This window comes from Ammospiza caudacuta, chromosome 4 (genome assembly GCF_027887145.1).
Source record: "Ammospiza caudacuta isolate bAmmCau1 chromosome 4, bAmmCau1.pri, whole genome shotgun sequence".
NCBI lineage: Eukaryota > Metazoa > Chordata > Aves > Passeriformes > Passerellidae > Ammospiza > Ammospiza caudacuta.
The window spans coordinates 1880400-1897436 of NC_080596.1; positions in this window are offsets into that span (position 1 = coordinate 1880400).

Genomic DNA, 17037 nt, shown 5'->3' on the forward strand with positions numbered 1-17037 from the left:
CATTATAGCAATGATTTCATTGATTTTTTAATGTGTAGAATGCTTGATGCAGCCATGAGGTTTTCATAAATTTGAAACTATTCAACAACTCGAAGAAACTGAAAATTCTATTTCATTAAGACAACCTGACAAGGCTTTTTGGTGAGGTCAAATTTTTCCCCCAGTGTCAGATAGTTTGATTATAACATTCAGCTACAAGATCTTTTGACTGAAATAAAAGCCTTATTTCTGCTACAAATGGAAAAATAGTCCTTTATCGTTGTAGTCTATCTAGTACAGAATACTACACTTCCCATTATCTTTGGAAATTTAAGTAAAAGCAAAGAGAAGCACAAAGAGAACTTTCTTGCACTGCATCAACCAATAGAGCATGGGTACATAAACACCAGGTCTATAGAGCTGCCCAGCAGATGTCATTTATGCACCAGCACCAGATCTAATTGTCAAGCATGGTGCCTTAAGGCTTCCTCCTTGCTTAAGAGGCTGTGAGGACTTGGAGATCACAGTTACCTGGCTCCCACTGTGACAAACTCGGTAAAGAGGCAAGCGCTCCTCTGCAACCACCAAAGGAAACCAGGTCTCCCAGATATGCTTCCAAGGATACCTGGAACCTGGGCAGAAAGCTAACTCACAGCAATGAGATAAAGGTGATACTATTGTCCAAGAGTTACATGAGGCCCAGGAGGACATAAACAAATAGGAACAAAAATTTGCACACAATTCACCATCTGAAGTTCCTTTCAGCAGTTAGGACACGTTATCAAAAGCATCTTGATGTACTAGGCATATAAACATAGACCTGTAAAGCATTAACAGCTTAAATTATGTCAAACTTCAGGCAAATGAGGTGCTCATGCCTCACTGGGAATATTTCGAACATTGCATCATAAGACATTTTTAGACAATTTAATTTCAAATTTTATTCAGTTTTCCCTTAGTGATTGGTCTTAAAGACTTATCTGAGAACAATTACTCTGATTTAAGCATAAGCATTGTCAAGAAAGAGACAACATACTTTATAGCAAAAAAGTGTAATATAAAATTAAAGTCAACTTCTTTTCAGCTATCAAATAGTCCCACTGATGCCAGCAAGATTTTTCATCTGCTTAGACTGAAACAGATCTCTTGTGCCCTACAGAAGCAGTGTATTAGTCACTGTCTCTTTTCTCCCAAGAATGAAGGAAATAGAAAATGTGCTGCAGTAGAGTCAAAACAGGAGCAGATGTCATTTTTGACATAGCTTAACTTTGTTTCTAAGTCAAATACATTTTAATTTGAGTGTATGCTTCTAATGCTGAGTTTGTCTCAATCACTGAATTTCAAAGTACAAATTTTACACTGTTAAGAAAAGTAGGAGAGAGTATTTTAAAATCATGCTTTTAGAATACTCACTGTAATTTTCAAATAAATACTGCAAGTTGCAATTGCAGTAGTACAAGTTCTCCTGCTACCAGTTACTCCCAACCAGGAGGTCCCACTAAAGAGCAAATTGCTAGATTGTTGCAATCTCTTCTGTGTGTTTTCTTTTAATAACTTAAATGTTTTCCAGTGCTTTTTCAACCAAACCTCTCAAATTTTTCTCATATCCATATATACAGATTACAATTACCCCACTGACAAGATCATGGAAAAGAATGAATTAATAAGGACACTGAGTTGAAGTCTTTAACTGCTCTCAAAATATTTTCAGCAATGATTTTAAAAGCATAGCAGATCATTCTCATTAATACAGATAAGGACATGGAGAATTTTGTTTACTGTTTAAAAATATAAAATATCCCAAATCATACCACACTCACATGAGGGGGAAATCTTCTATAGGAGTTATACAAAAAGCATAAAAGAGGACTAGTTTCATATCAGCACTTGGCAAGTTGGACAGTTAAATGTAAGTCAAATAAATGTCCCTCCAAGATAACAGAGGTATGGGCTTACAAATCATAATTTTTAACACCACTCAGAAAAAGCTTTTTTAACTCAGGTCCTTTTTCCACTGTCCAATAGAAGGCTGTACACTGATTATCAGTTGACACAGAATTATGTGAAGAAAGAGATCTGTTACTGAGGGTACATGACATATTTAGCATTTGCTGACAAGGATACAAAAACTAGTAATTGCAAGTTGGAGCTTACGGAGTTCAACTGCAGGAAGTACAAACTTTCCAAACAAATGGTGAAAAAATATTAAACACTGAAACATCTTACCTAATATGGTGCATTTACCATTTTTAAAGAACAATTTACATTTTTTCTTCCACTAAGAGTTATGCTTGGATCCAGCTTTCCTGAGGTAGCCTTCGGCCTGCTGCTTGGGCAAGGAATATCAATTCAAATCTCTGCCCTAATTCTCTTGTGTCATTTTGGAAAACAGACTGTTCATTTTACCCAAAATGGTCATGACCTTGTAAGTTGCTGAGACAATTATAATAAATATTTTATGAAGTCTCTACCAAGGAATGAGGGTAATTTCTGATCTCTTTCCTCTCCCAAAAATAACTTCTACTAAAGCACTGCTGTGAGCATAACCTTTTCCCCACAACCATAAGCAATTGACTACAGCTTGAACAAGGATACTGAAGCAATTGGCTGTCTGGAATAATGTATAGAGCTTTCCTTCCTGTGATTAAATGGTGTTTCTGCTCATATACTAATGGAAGTGAGAAGGAAGTAATCCTTTCTCTCTTGTACTATTGCAGTATATAGAAAAGAGGTACATTTGGCATTCCTTGGGCTCTCTCAAGTACTAGATCTCAATAAGATTACTATCCATACCAATGTCCCATCATTTCATTATGGATTGCACTACTTCTAGATCCAAGCAGAGAGATTTACTACACCAGCAGAGGCAGGGCTGGCATGAAATGAACAGTTTTGGCCAGTTAGCTTTTGTCAAACACGGACTTGCTCCTCCGACCAATCTAAGGTAAAGACATCCACATTGCTAAGGCTTGGCAGAGAGTCAGTTCCAGCACCCAAATGGGCTTGATAAGTACCCTCAGAGGGGTACTCACACTCCACTAACCAAGTCACATTACACATGTTAATTCTTGGTAATTTAAGCACTTAATTTTTGATACTAAATCTTGGAATAGTTCTCCCCTCTCTCTCATCACCCTCCCAGATCTGCTGCAATTGCTTTGTTTTGAAAACCATTCCTGCAACCACTAAATATGACACAAGCTTCTTTTTGATAGCCTTGCAACAGAGTAGAGCAACACTTCAAACCCAATGTCAAAGCACTTATCAAGACAAAGTCCCTCTGCCCTGCTAGGCTGTCATGGGAACAAATTCTTTTAAGGGTGGATTTGAATCAATGATTTTGTCACATGAGAAAACACATTCTCAGCTAAAAAGCATCATGCTGATTTATATTACTGAGGAAGCAAACTCTCAGTGTGAGACTATAAATAACTTATTAAAACGTCTGGCATAATTGGCAGGAATTTGATTTTTTATTGTCAGTCTCACAATAAGGAAATATCACTGCTAAAAAAGGAATCCCATTTGCAGCAGATGTTTTAGGGAAGTCAGTTCATGTGCAACACTACAACCATGCAAATCTCTGTTTGTTCCTAGAAACGTGCACTAAGGTTGCAATGAAAGTCAAAATGCTAAGATCAGGAAAGAAAAAGCATGTTATTGTCCCTAGCAATGAATGCTAATGAATTACCAATGATATTCTGCTGCTAGGTCCCATGGTTTCATAAGAAACAGGCTGCAGCAGAAAAATGTAAACACTATTCCTGACACTATTCAGGTTTTCCCTGTTCTTTTTGTGTCATTTAAATTTCTACTTCAGCAGCAATTGTAAAGAGCCATTATACTCCCAGATCTGAAAGAATGCTTTGGCTTTTACTTTGGTTTCCCAAAGCAAACCAGCAGGTGTTGAATGGACTCAACAGCCTGACGTGGTCTTATAGAAATATCTTAGTACTGCTTAAGACCAATGGAAGACAACCCCATAATACTGATTTACTAGAATACAGATTTGAATTTGAGCATCTAATGCTACAAGTTTTCTCAAATTAGACTTTTGTTAACCATAAAAGTCAAAACAAAACAGCATATTCTTCCCATGTGTTCAGATTTTAAAAATCCTCTAGAGATTTTCTAGTTTTACTTTACTTTGCTTTTACAGCAAATTTCTCTGACAGAGGAAAGAAGCAAAGAAAAAATTAACCATTTGCTACAGCCACAAGAAATAAACTTGGTTAGATAAAAATGTCAAAGGCATAAATGCACCAGATATCTAACATATTTTAAAATTTCTCATTGATTCCTGTGACAGATACCCAACACTATTTCTATTCCTAAAAATATGTAAACAGTCATTAAATTCTTCCTTTTAAAATCTAATTTAAATATAAAATCACTGCATACCACAAGCCACTAATGACACATCACAAATATCTGAATATACAAGAATTGTCACAGAACTTGTCACACAACTTTAAAATACCTTCATCTTATAAAAAACTTGGAGATGGTAAAAAAACCCAAGGAAGTCCATCAGATACTGTGTTCCATTAGTTTAGTTGATAAGGAAATTTACTCATTTTCCTTAGTAGAATAGAGTAGAATTCAAATATTACAAGTCAGGATGCAATAAACAAAATATCTAGAACTTTATTCGAATGGGTGGGATTGCATAATTCTTAAAAGGTATATTTTTGCTAACAAATATTTTTTCCTTGCTTTTGCACCTTCACCATGAGAAGTTCAGTCCCATGAGATTAAATCCAAAGATTCAGCTGTGCTGAGCCTGTTGGCTAAACTGTTAACACTCAGCCTGTTAAATCAGTGTATTCACATCAATCCACAAGACAGACATCAGGATGAATAGTACATCCTATTCATCCTCAGCTGCCAGGCTTACCTGGAGGCAGCCTAACTTGTCAGACACCATAACAAGGTCAGCTGAGCTCTATCAACTCCACCTGCTACACTCAGGACAGATTCAGGCTCTATTTGTGTTTGCAATATTATTTTTATTTTCTGCACTAACAGAAATCCCTTTGGGTTCAATACAGAAGGATTATTATGTGTTCAAAAGCTCTGCTCAATGCAGGTTAGAATGGGTAGAATATTTAAGGTTGCTTCTGGCATTACTGGGCTGAGAAAAGGCTATAGCATCATCCTACTCCAGAGTTCAAATGTATCACTTTGCCATTTTATATACTGATTTAACTTTATAAAGTTTATACAGGGCTGAACTCTTCTGTTCTTCTCATCTTTAGCAAGTAGGTTAAAATGCACCATTGTGTGGTGTTAATGACATACAGTTTTCTATTTTCTATATACTATATATAGAAATTCTATTCCATTTTCTATACAGTTTCTATTCTAGAGAACAAAACCACAATGTACCTTCCTTTAGAATTTACAGTACTAAAAGCAGCAACACTAGCACACTTTGTGAGAGTTTTCTGCTGTTTTTTTTTCCTGCTACATAATCATATATAGTGATTTATAAAAATCAAACCAAGTCACAGACTTTGCCTGGCTGAATCTACATGTTTGTACTGAAAAGATTATGCCTAGCATCATCATAGTTACAGGAAGACATCATGCTTTTCATGATCTCTTTCCTGTTTGTTTTCCCACAAGAAATAAAAGGCTTTTTCTATAATTTGAAAATTTGGAATTGTAATTTTCATACAATTTTGTTCACTTTTATACTCCTCCTTTCACTTCCCCCTAAACACCAGATAACCCCAAACTCTGTTCTTCCTGCTTTGGAATCCCCAATGATGAATTCTGCCAATGAGTATCTGTGGTGTTGAGATCCTCTGAGTCATTTTCCTGGCTGACACTAAATTTATAGCTGGTACTTCAGAATTTATCCAAGAAGGATTCTGGCAATGCAACCTAAATTAGAAAGCAGAATGCTGCAGACTGAATAAAGAGTGTCATTAAAGATGAATCCCTCTCTGTCTCTTTAAATCCTTGAGAAAACATTGGGAAAAAAAGGTGGAAGACAGAAGTGGCCTCAGTAAGGGAAACGTCACATCATTTTGGATCCTGTCAACTGTAAGCAAAAAGGTATGGCAAGACAACTTGCACTACAATCACATTAGTAAGATCAGTTGTTTCAAGTCAGTTTTTTGAAATGTTTCCTAAAATTCCCCATGCCTCCTTCCCATTTTAGGCATGAAAAAAATTTCTTCCTAAGCAAAGAAAATTTCAGAGGACTTAAATGGCTTTTTATTTCCATGGTAAATGTGTAATACCAGTGTAAATTTAAGCTGACAATTACATAAAAACAGTAATGCTAGAGGTAATGAAGATGATGGTACATGGCAGTGCTGACAGAGGAGGATATTCAAAACCATTCAGCTAAGTACTAGTCCAGAATTATCCACTTCCTTGCAATTTTGACTAAGCAAGGGAATGCCACTAAGAAATGGTTTTCTCAGAAGAACCACATGATGGAAATGAAGGTTAATTAGATTACAGCTTTAATTATCGCACAATAATGTGAAGGTAATCAGTTTTTTCGCACTCACTGTCCCTTGCTTAAGCAATGCTGTCAGTCATAGCCACATCTCAGGCTCCAGCTGAGATCACATGGCTAAAACATAAAAGAGATAAAGAACAAAAAAAGAAATTCCATCTGAACCAAGAACATTACATTCAAAACCTTATTAAATCACAAGTAAGAAAGTGCATGTTAGAAAGACTTTTGAAGAAACACACTCTTCATTCCATGCAGTATCTAGAGTGAGAGTTAGAGGAACCTCACTTAAGACAAATCCAGTCAAATTCAACATGGTTATGATGGAGATAAAATCAATCCTATTTCTCCAGAGCATAAATTATGTTTGACTTCCCTGATTTCTCTTAACTACTTTTTTCTCAGAAACTGACTAGCTTGAAAAGAATGGCTTTACATTATTTTACAGCCTCTGTTCAGCCCCACAAAGACTGAGACCCAAAGCTTTCCCTCCACCATAAGCACTGGCTGAGCCTTACCCAATAAACCTCACAGACACAGCCAAACATAGCCATGCTGTTGCTGCACTTCCTTTGATTGGCCTCCCCACACACTGAACATTAGAGAAGCCCCAAACATTGCTAAAATGAAAAATCCCTCCAGATAACTCCTCTGTGAAGAAACCTTCCATCTGTGTGATTGTTGCTGGATAGCTTGTACATGGCTCAACAGCTGTGAGGAAAAGGTTTGGTACAAAGTGTATTCACAGGGTCACAGCAGTGAATACCCAGACCTGCTTTGAGCAGTGCTGGCTGCTACCCATCACTCCCTGCCGAGAATAGCCCCTGGCCCAATTCTGACTTCTGGCTGCCTGACATCCCCATGTCCCCAAACTGGCCTGTGAAAACCATCACCAGGGCATTATAATGGGCAGCAACTTGCAAAACACCCACTCAGTCAGTTCTAATGGCAAGAACTCCAAATATAAGAGCATAGTTTAGCTCAAGTATTCACAGCAGCATAATGCTTGTTTACCATATTCCAACAGCATTAAGTGGATTGTAACTCAAACTGCTGTTGTGCATTGAACAGCAAGCACAAAGTTTGGAAGTAACTAGCATGCAGAATTAACTATAAATATTTTACAGTATTAAAGTCAGTTACTCCCCTTATTTCTGGAGTCATATGCTACACTAGTTTTAATAGCTTTAATCTTCAATAGCTCCCTGAAGATTAAAAGAGAAAAAGAAAGCACTACACAAAATTACAATTTTTAAAACTGCAAGAGAAGTTCATTCAAATGGATAGGCAAACATGTCCCACATTTGTTCTCAACCCCACCACTAAAGATAATCTTTATTGCAATAGACTTTCACTGCAATATGATTTTTCTTGTATATAAAAGAACTTAAAACATCTGGGATACAATTGTATAAGCACAGATATCTCTCATTTCTAGAATTAAGCAAAGAGAAGCAAAAGTGCTATTGTAATAATTTTTTTGCTTCAAGGCAAACCTAAAAAAAAAATTAATGTGCTCTGATCAAGCAATTTTTCCATTTCATTTCCCTGAAACCACGCTGTAGACCTCTCCCATTATGATGAATGCCTTTTAGGTAGTGGGGTAAGTATCTCAATGGATATGTGCAGGCAAAAGTCTGCCTGTCTAACTAGTTTAGTGGGTGCAAGTGCATGCACTCAGTTAAGAGCTCTTATTTCTGGAAATTGGGCCATTTAGTTGCATTTTGTCTTTTTTTGGTAGTCAGTAACCAAGTCTGTGAGTACTTGCTTGTTCCATATGCTGCAATTATCTGGTCTTCACCTACACTGGGGTTTTTTACATTTTCACTTGCCATTTCTAATTTCTCCAGGCTCTGATTGAGCAGACTTTGTCTCAAGGGGCAATTCCCTCAGAACTTTGTTTTCCTTTAAGACACCTGAACTCGATGAGAAGAGACAGCTGCTGTAATATTGGCTGTAAAACACACGAGCAGAATGGTGAGATGAGAAAAAGCTTAGGTCAAATTTACATTAGCATTTTACCACCATCTTCAGTAACTGCCTCCTAGCAAAGAGGAGTTTGACATCTGACACTTCAGTGAGATAGTTGCTTGTTCAGTTCTAAATGTGATTTTCATGCTCCTGGAGTTACAATTATCTACATTTTCTAACAGGGATAGTTGGACCACTATTGTGATAGCATGGATATACCTAACATTCATAAAAGTAAGGTGTAAGCAGACACTAGACTGATTTTGTGTCTATTAACCTAAAACAAAATGAAGAAGTACACTCCAAGAGAAGTTAAATGTGATACAAATTGTTAGAAGCAAGAAAATGCAATCAACAGTCGGCATTTATTCTCCAGCTCAGTCATAAGGCTGTGGATATTGTAGCACATACAACAAACAATATCATATCAGGTTCTCAGTACCTTGTAAAATTCCAGCACAACAGGCTGCTTTCAGACATGTTTGCCACAGAAAGATTGAATTTTCTTTTTATTTGTCCAGAACAAGACTTCTTATCCAGTCTTTTAGTGTTTACCTTATTAATCTTAAACCTTATTGTTTACCTTATTTGTGGTGGTATAAAGCAATAAGTTGACATGGCCCTCCCACTTTAAGATCTGATTTTAGTATTTGATGAACATCCATGAAGGTCTTATTCAATCATCTTAGGGTAAAAAGCTAGCAGCTCTCTGTTACAGCTCACCTCTGTGCAGTGGTAGCAAGACTTGCACACGTAGAAAGTCTACAGCCAATATTGTATGATAGAAACAGAACATTCCCTCCAGTAAATCCTAACATTTACTGTAATAGCTTGTGTTATCTCGCTTTGCATTTTCCTCTTTGAGTGTAATATTATGAACAATTAGCCAGACACCAAGTTTATGGACAACATTGTTACTATAATTCTTTTATCTAACAACTGGCAATCATTTTCCTAGAGGCTTCTTCCTTCAATTTTTTGGCTCCTAATCTCTTAATAATGATTCATCCAGCAGATTCTGTTCATATCATCTATTTTACTCACACAAAGCTTATCTAAGGAGCACCACCTGCCCCTAGCTGCATGGAGTAGCAACATAATATTGCATCAATTGCATATGATGAATTACATATTAAATTTCCAGTACTCTATAATACATAAACCAACATGGAATTACATTTTCACAACAGCAGACCTTTCTCAGTGGAATTCTATAAAGCATATTTCTTTTTAACCAACAGATTGTAATATGGCTTTGGAGCCCCTGAAAACTATCAGGCAAGTCACAATCCATTATTTCTGTTTATGAGGAAAAACTACCCTGGAAGACTTTGGTTTTTTATTTTGTTTAGGGCCTATTGGCACAGCAAAGTTTGTTGTGCCAAGTGCACTCACTGGAGCCCACAGATTCAAACTTCCCCTTGGGTCTCCAAACAGCAAATTTTTTTTAGAAAAAAATACGTGTTTGTTTTAAGTATGATTCCGAATGGAATGGGACACCTGGGCCAACTTCACCTTTCCAGTGCATTTGTGTACACACCTGGCATACATAAAAATGCCAGAGTTTGTGTCTGTGAAACTTGCCACACAAGACTCCACAAATGCTTAAAAACACTGGGGTATTGGTTTGGGGTTTTCAAGTTGCTCTTTCTGCTTGTCCCTTACTCTCGTGTAGCAAACTTGGGTCAAGTAATTTTATACACCATAAGGATTGAAATAAAGGCTTTTTTCTTCCAGGTCCTCCATCCAGTAAGCAAAGTGGTTCATGACTATTCACTAATGATTGCAAGAGACATCAAATAAAACTCACACATTGGGTCAGAAAAAACAACCAAAGAACCAGCAAATAGATTCTGAAAAGTAATAAGCATGAAATCTTTGACACTCTCAATCATGTCACGCTGGCCATGTCTTCTCTACTCAGTCAGATACACCATTACCAGGGTGACACTGATCTGCACTGACAACACCCTTAAGACCTGCAAGAGTCACTGGGCTCTTTCCTAAGCTTAAAAAAAAAGGCAAATGAAAAGTACTGAGTAAGAGCAAGAAACACAACACAGCATATACTTTTTAAGATTTAAATCTAGTGATATATTCAAAAATTTAAAATTTGTCAAATTTCTTATTGATGGAGAAGATTTGTTTTCATCCCAAGAAAGATACCCAATAAGATCAAAATGCAATGTCTGAGGAATAAAGTAGAGCACTGCACATATCAGACTCACCAAAAAACCTGTGCCTGTAGCTGTAATGGCCATCTTAAGGATCAGCAGAGTGGAAGAAAATGGATGGAAAGAACATGTTTTCTTGTTTCTTTGCTTCTCCTAGTTGCTGTAAGTCTGGGTGTACTGAACAAGACATGAAATGCAGCCATGTTTGTTCATACTTTGAGCAGATCCATTCACCAGCCAAATTTCCCACAGGCACCATCCTCACACAAATGTACTCTGATAAGCATTTAAGCAACTTTCAGTATAATTCCCCCCCCCCTTTCATTTCAAGGCATCATATAAAATTCTTTCTTCATGTCACTCTACACAGTAGTACATGCTCCATGATAACTCTATAAAGGCCATACTTTACCACTCAACCGCCTTGAAAAATCTAAGGCACAAATTTTAGTTAAATCTCCTTATAAAAAGAGATTAACTAACAGTAGTAAGAATTCTGTAGGAGATATTAATCTAATTTTTTATCTTCACCAATAAAGAAGAAAAAGGAAATAATTTTGAAGTTCTTTAGATAATGATATTCCTACCACAATATTCAATGATGTAACTGTCATTCTGTAGTTCTAAATAGCTGCTCTTTTGGTTCACAAATCATGTCACTTCTTAATCCTACACTTTATCTTCCATGTTTCCCTTATATGTATATAGAGAGGCAAAGATTTACATTTAAAAAATCCTCAAAAAAACAAGAGAATTAATTAGATACTTTATGAAGCCATAAAAATTCAGTGGAACTACAGAACTATTTAATGATGAATTATAGGTACCACCACCAAGTTAATCTGCATGTATACAGCCAGGACTCCCAACGGTAAGAGAAATTGCCTACTCCACATCTGGTATTTATGCTTTAAGAAATGGTATGGCTAAATAGTAATTTTCCAGGTTAGTTCTCAAGTTCTCTTCTTTGTAGCATAGAAACATTCACTTTGGGGAAGAAACTGAGAAATTTAGTGGAACGGTTTCTGTGTACACGGTTCCAATTCTTTGCAAAGCTGCTGTTCAGGAAATTTTCTCTCTAAAATTAAGTCAGGCCACAAAAATTGTAACATGGTAACAGATTTCCAAGGAAAAACAGAGGAAAAATAGAAAGGAGACAAGAGATATTGCACACAGAACTTTTGCTCCATTCTCCTCCAGTCTTGCAAAACACTCACTATTTGAGAAAGATGGAAGCACTCACTGTTTAAGATGGAAATCTAGGATAAGAATTGGAAACTTTTGTTAGCAAAAATGAAGCATCATGCTAGAAATTGTTTAAGTTTTTTAAAAAAAAACATACAAAGTTTATTCTTGAAGTGCAAAACAGTTCAAAATGTTTTAGAGATTAGGTAGAACATATCTTTTCAAAGGGTTAACAAGTTTGGTTCAGGTTCATAGCTTCTGAAGACAGCAAAAAGCCAGAACCTAACTCTGAGATTTTACCAAGTGAAAAGTTGTTAACTGGTATTACACTTCTTCCCAGTTAGGAGACTAGATGAATAGTAACCAGTGAAAAATACAAAGCACAGACAGGTAACATGAATGACACGCACTGTATGATTCTTCAGGCAAAGCCAAAGAGCTTTGGACCTGAGCAAATCCTCCTGAAAACACTGGGCTGAGTTCTGCCTTGAGAAGAAAACCCTCATTGAGCTGAGCTTTTTTCAGGTTTTCACATTCAGCTTTTACTATTAAGACATCACATTTCACCCTGCCACCTAGGGGATATGTAAGGAGTTTGGCAGTCTAAGCACTTCATACGAACTGTAAGTAGAAGAGATGGTTAAAGGGGTAGGCATCTCTACTGTTTCTTCTTCCAGACATAAACTGACTGCTAAATCTGCTTTACTGAGCAGCTTTTCACACCAATATAGGAGTGGGGAAAGGTTGCAAAGAGACTGTAGAAACAATATATGACAAAGACCTGCACTGATGAGTGATAAAGATAGAAGAAACAATAAAATATGGTCTAGCTTCTATGCCTTTAGGGGAGGAGATGGTGCCCTGAAGACAGCTTGAATATAAGCACAAGGTTCAACTGGGCAGGAGGTGTAGTTTAATCCCAGCTGGCAACTAAGTATCACATAACCACTTGCTCACTCCCACGCCAGCAGGATCAGAGAGAGAATCTGAAGAGCAAAAGTGAGAAAACTCAGGGGTTGAGTTTGGAATATCACTTTGGTCAGTGTGAGTCAGCCATCCTGTGTGTCCCTTCCCAACTTCTTGCACACCGTCAGCTTCCTCACTGGTGGGGTGGAGTAAGGACCAGAAAAGACCTTAACTCTTGTGTTCAGCAGTAACTAAAACATCCCCGTGTTATCAAAACCGATTCCAGGACAAAGGCAAAACACAGCCCTGTATCAGCTACTACAAAGGAAATCAACCCTAATCCAGCAAAACTTGTCCATCAGATACAAAAATAAAAATACCATTTCAATTAAAATATTTCAATGTTGAGAAGATTATTTTATTCTATATGAGGATAAAACAGGCATTTTGCAGAAAGTGTAATGTAATAAGGAGAGACTGCTGCATGAGCAGCAATCAGTATTTGGTCATTCACCTGGATCCAGACCTCCCATACCATAACAACTTTTGCTTCTTGACCAGAAGCAAAAATACAGATTGGGGTCACCAAAGCCCTTGAGGGATACTGACACTATTAAGCACTTTGTGGTGAAAAGGCTTCCACCAAAAATTTCCTGGGGTTTTCTATTTTGAATTGACTTCTTGATAGCTTTCACAAGATCCTGGTACCATCATACTGCATTTCAGACATATTTGGTTTCACTTATGTCAGCAAAAATAAGACATCTTTTAAAAGGACCAGCAGTCTGCTTTGTACTCATCATGAAAAGAGGAAAGAGGAAATCAGTTTGTAGCTTAAGAGAAGATAGAATAAACTCATGAACTATACTTCTTTGTTAAAGATGAAATAAAAGGTCTAAAGGCACCACCCTGCCCCTGTTTCCCATACTTCTGCTCCATAATATGAGGGTAAAAGGCTGCATGACAAAAGCTAACCCTCTTCTGCTGTTCCTCAATCAAGCGTTATATACATTACTAGCACTGAACATGTCATAAATTAAAGACATCAGGGTAGTCATATTTTCTTTTCACATAAATTTCACCATAATCTGTTTTGGGCTTAATTTAACAATTTTTTAGGCTTTGGTACTACAGGTTTTCTGAACAGTAAAAGTAAAGAGAAGCTTCCCTAAGTGTAAAATATAGCAAACATGGTCTAAAAATTACATTCTCCCCAAATTTTCTTTTTTGACAAAAAGATCTGGTTTTCCATTTATCTACCTAATACATTGGTAATGTTATTCATATCCTGAAATTAAGAACACAACATTAGTGTTCAGTCACTGATCACCACAGTCCATGCCACACAATAAAACCTGGTGGACTTTGTCAGATATGGCCAATGTCAAAGGAGTTTCACCAAGATAAATCTGATTAAGCACTTTGTTCTACAAATATTATTTCAATGAGAACACTGAAATGTGTCTGCATAAAATCAGAGTTAGTTTACTGTCTAATAAAAAAACCAAGTAGACAAATATTTTAGTTAATGGACTAACATTAATTGATAAATAAATTAGTCATGATACATTTGCAATCCACCTGCATGCATAAAACATTAGGAATATTTTGAGCAATCAAAACAACCATGTCTGTTTAATAGCTCACTTGTTCCAGTTATAAGAATCTACCACAAAAAGGGAAGAGCAAGAAAATCCTGTTCTTTTGTACTGTAATAATTAGTGCTCTGCTAGGTCCCCCATTTTTTGCAGATGTGCATGGCCACAAAATACCTTGAAATATCTGCAGCCATTTCTTTTGCTTTGTTTAATACATAATATTCCTGAAGCAAATAAGGAAAAATAATGGGGTTTTATTTTCCTTAAAAAAAGTCCAGCAAATTATTGGGTTTATATACTGGTCTTACAACCATGGCCTATCTACAATAATTAGATAAGAGCAGAAATTCTCTCATTTCAGACCCTTTTTTTACTCCCTAAGTAATTTCTGAGAATTTGAGAGCATTTCTAACAGCGAGCAATAAGCAGTGCCATCATTAAGCAGTATTAGGAATAACAAAAGACACCCATCTAGGGAAATGGTTCTCAAATTTACCATCAGCTGTGTTACATCAAAGAATATTAGCCTGCATTTTTAATACCTATTCTCACAGTTTCAGACTTATTTCCAGTAAAAAAGGGCTCCACTACCCTCTTTGGATGTTCCCTCCCTTTCTGACGATATTAGCATGGCTTTAAGGCATCAGCATTCAGCTGAGTTGGCTAAAGACTACTCTGGAATGCCTTTGTATGCTGGAATTACAACTTCTCTCTGCAATGCAGACTCAGATACAATATAGGCAATATGAACATGGTGCCTCCATACCTTGCCTCTAGCTTTTCTCTCCATAGGAAGGATTTGGATTTATAGTCTTCTAATTGCAAACCAAAAATACCCTTTCTGCAATTTTTTGCACAAAAGTTGAAGATAATGTTATTTTATGCCTGCTGCACGGGATCCTGTATGTTCAACAGTTAATTTGTTCAGTCATACAGAAATATTTCAGCCTTATTCAACCTTATCTAGACCTCAGTCCCCTTTGCTCTACTAGAGACATGTTTTTGTTACATGAGCTGCTCCAGACCACATGAAGGCATTTCAGAACCTGTAGATGTGAGGCAAACAGCATGCAGCATGAGCTTCCTCAGATAAAGTTCGACATGGGAACACATCTGCATAATTAATTAACACCAAATTGGAGAGAAAGATTAGGGTGTTTGCCCTGCTGACCTCACCCCACTCATAAAGCCAAAAGCCATCACCATGAACACTTTTGTTGAATTCATCACATAAAAACCTGGTGGCACATATTATGAAGGCAGGCATGTCTGAGGAGAAATGTATCATTTCCCTACCTGTCATAATCATAATTCCATCCCTATTATAACACAGTTCTGGAGGTCTTTGCACATCCAAACAGTGTACACTTTTAAATGCAAATGTACATATCAAATACACATATTATATATAACACATTAAATACATATATGCCAAATACCCTGGGTTATGTACACCTTCACAAAAACTTTGTGCACACAAAGGCAAAGTTTCACAGGCATATTTCTCCAGCTTGCTTTTGTCTCAGAAAGGAATTTTACAGCTGACAGTTCACCTGTTTGAAGGAAGAAATTTTCTGCAGCAAGCGTCACCAACTATTCTTACAAGACTTTGATCACCAGTCTTGGTAATACAAAGGAAGATGCAAATTTTCTGATTGCCACACCTTTGTTTTCAGACTGAATGAGGAATGGCTTCCTCCAGTTAATAAATGAACAAGCAATTGGCAGCAGATTTCAAGACTAATTCTTCTGTCAGTTCTACAGGAGCAGACACAGAATGTCTCTCCTCTCACTTTGCTCTAACCACAGAAAAACGAGCTGCCAAAAAAGTTTTCTCAGACTGCCTTTACAAATTCAATAGCTTTGTGCAGCTTTTATCATTACACTGTGGAAACACTAACAATGAAGTGAAGAAATATGATGATCTAGTTCCAAGCAATGAAATTGGTCGAGGCTGCACATGTAACAGATTCAAAATATTATTTAATTGCTCTTTTATCTTTTTTCCTTTCTCTGCCATTTACTCAAGATATTCCTCATTTTCCAAGACTAATAAAGATACCCTTCTGTGTGCTGCAGCGATCCTCTGAGAGGAGAGAGAGGGGAGGTGAGTGTGCATAGCACTGTCTGACTGAAGGAATTTCTCTCTGTGGAAAACCCAAAAATGCACCACAGACAACACCCAGAGGACAGTGCTCTCAAAGGTTCCTGAAGGCAGTAAATTCAGTCAACTTCAATCTCTACATCACCAGCCTTGTTTCTTCCAAATCTTTATGTAGCCAAACATTGGCAATATGAAATTCTTGGAAAACATATGGTGATATTTGAAGAATATTTTAAGTTGCAATGGCAAGAATGAATTTCCTGACAGGATTAACAATAGCTGCATATTTCTAAGGATAAACTTTTGTCCTTAAGGATGTACCATTTTTCCCTATGAAAATTTCCTCTCTGAGGAATTCTGGGTTAAAATAATTTCATTGGATAAAGACAGGCAAATGGTTCAACAAGCAGTGATTATGGGGGACACTGACCTGACTAACATGTTACATACAGATTTAACATACAGATTTGTTAGTCTGATTTGGGAGCTTATCAGAGAACACTCAGTTCTTCCTCAGGGAGCGGCAGTCCAGGACTACCTGACTCCTGGTTTTCTTCCTAAAACAATGCTGCCCCCATCTGGGAGTACAACCTGGAATCTGCTGCTGCTTACAGCACATACTGTATCCATATATAAATGCATTAT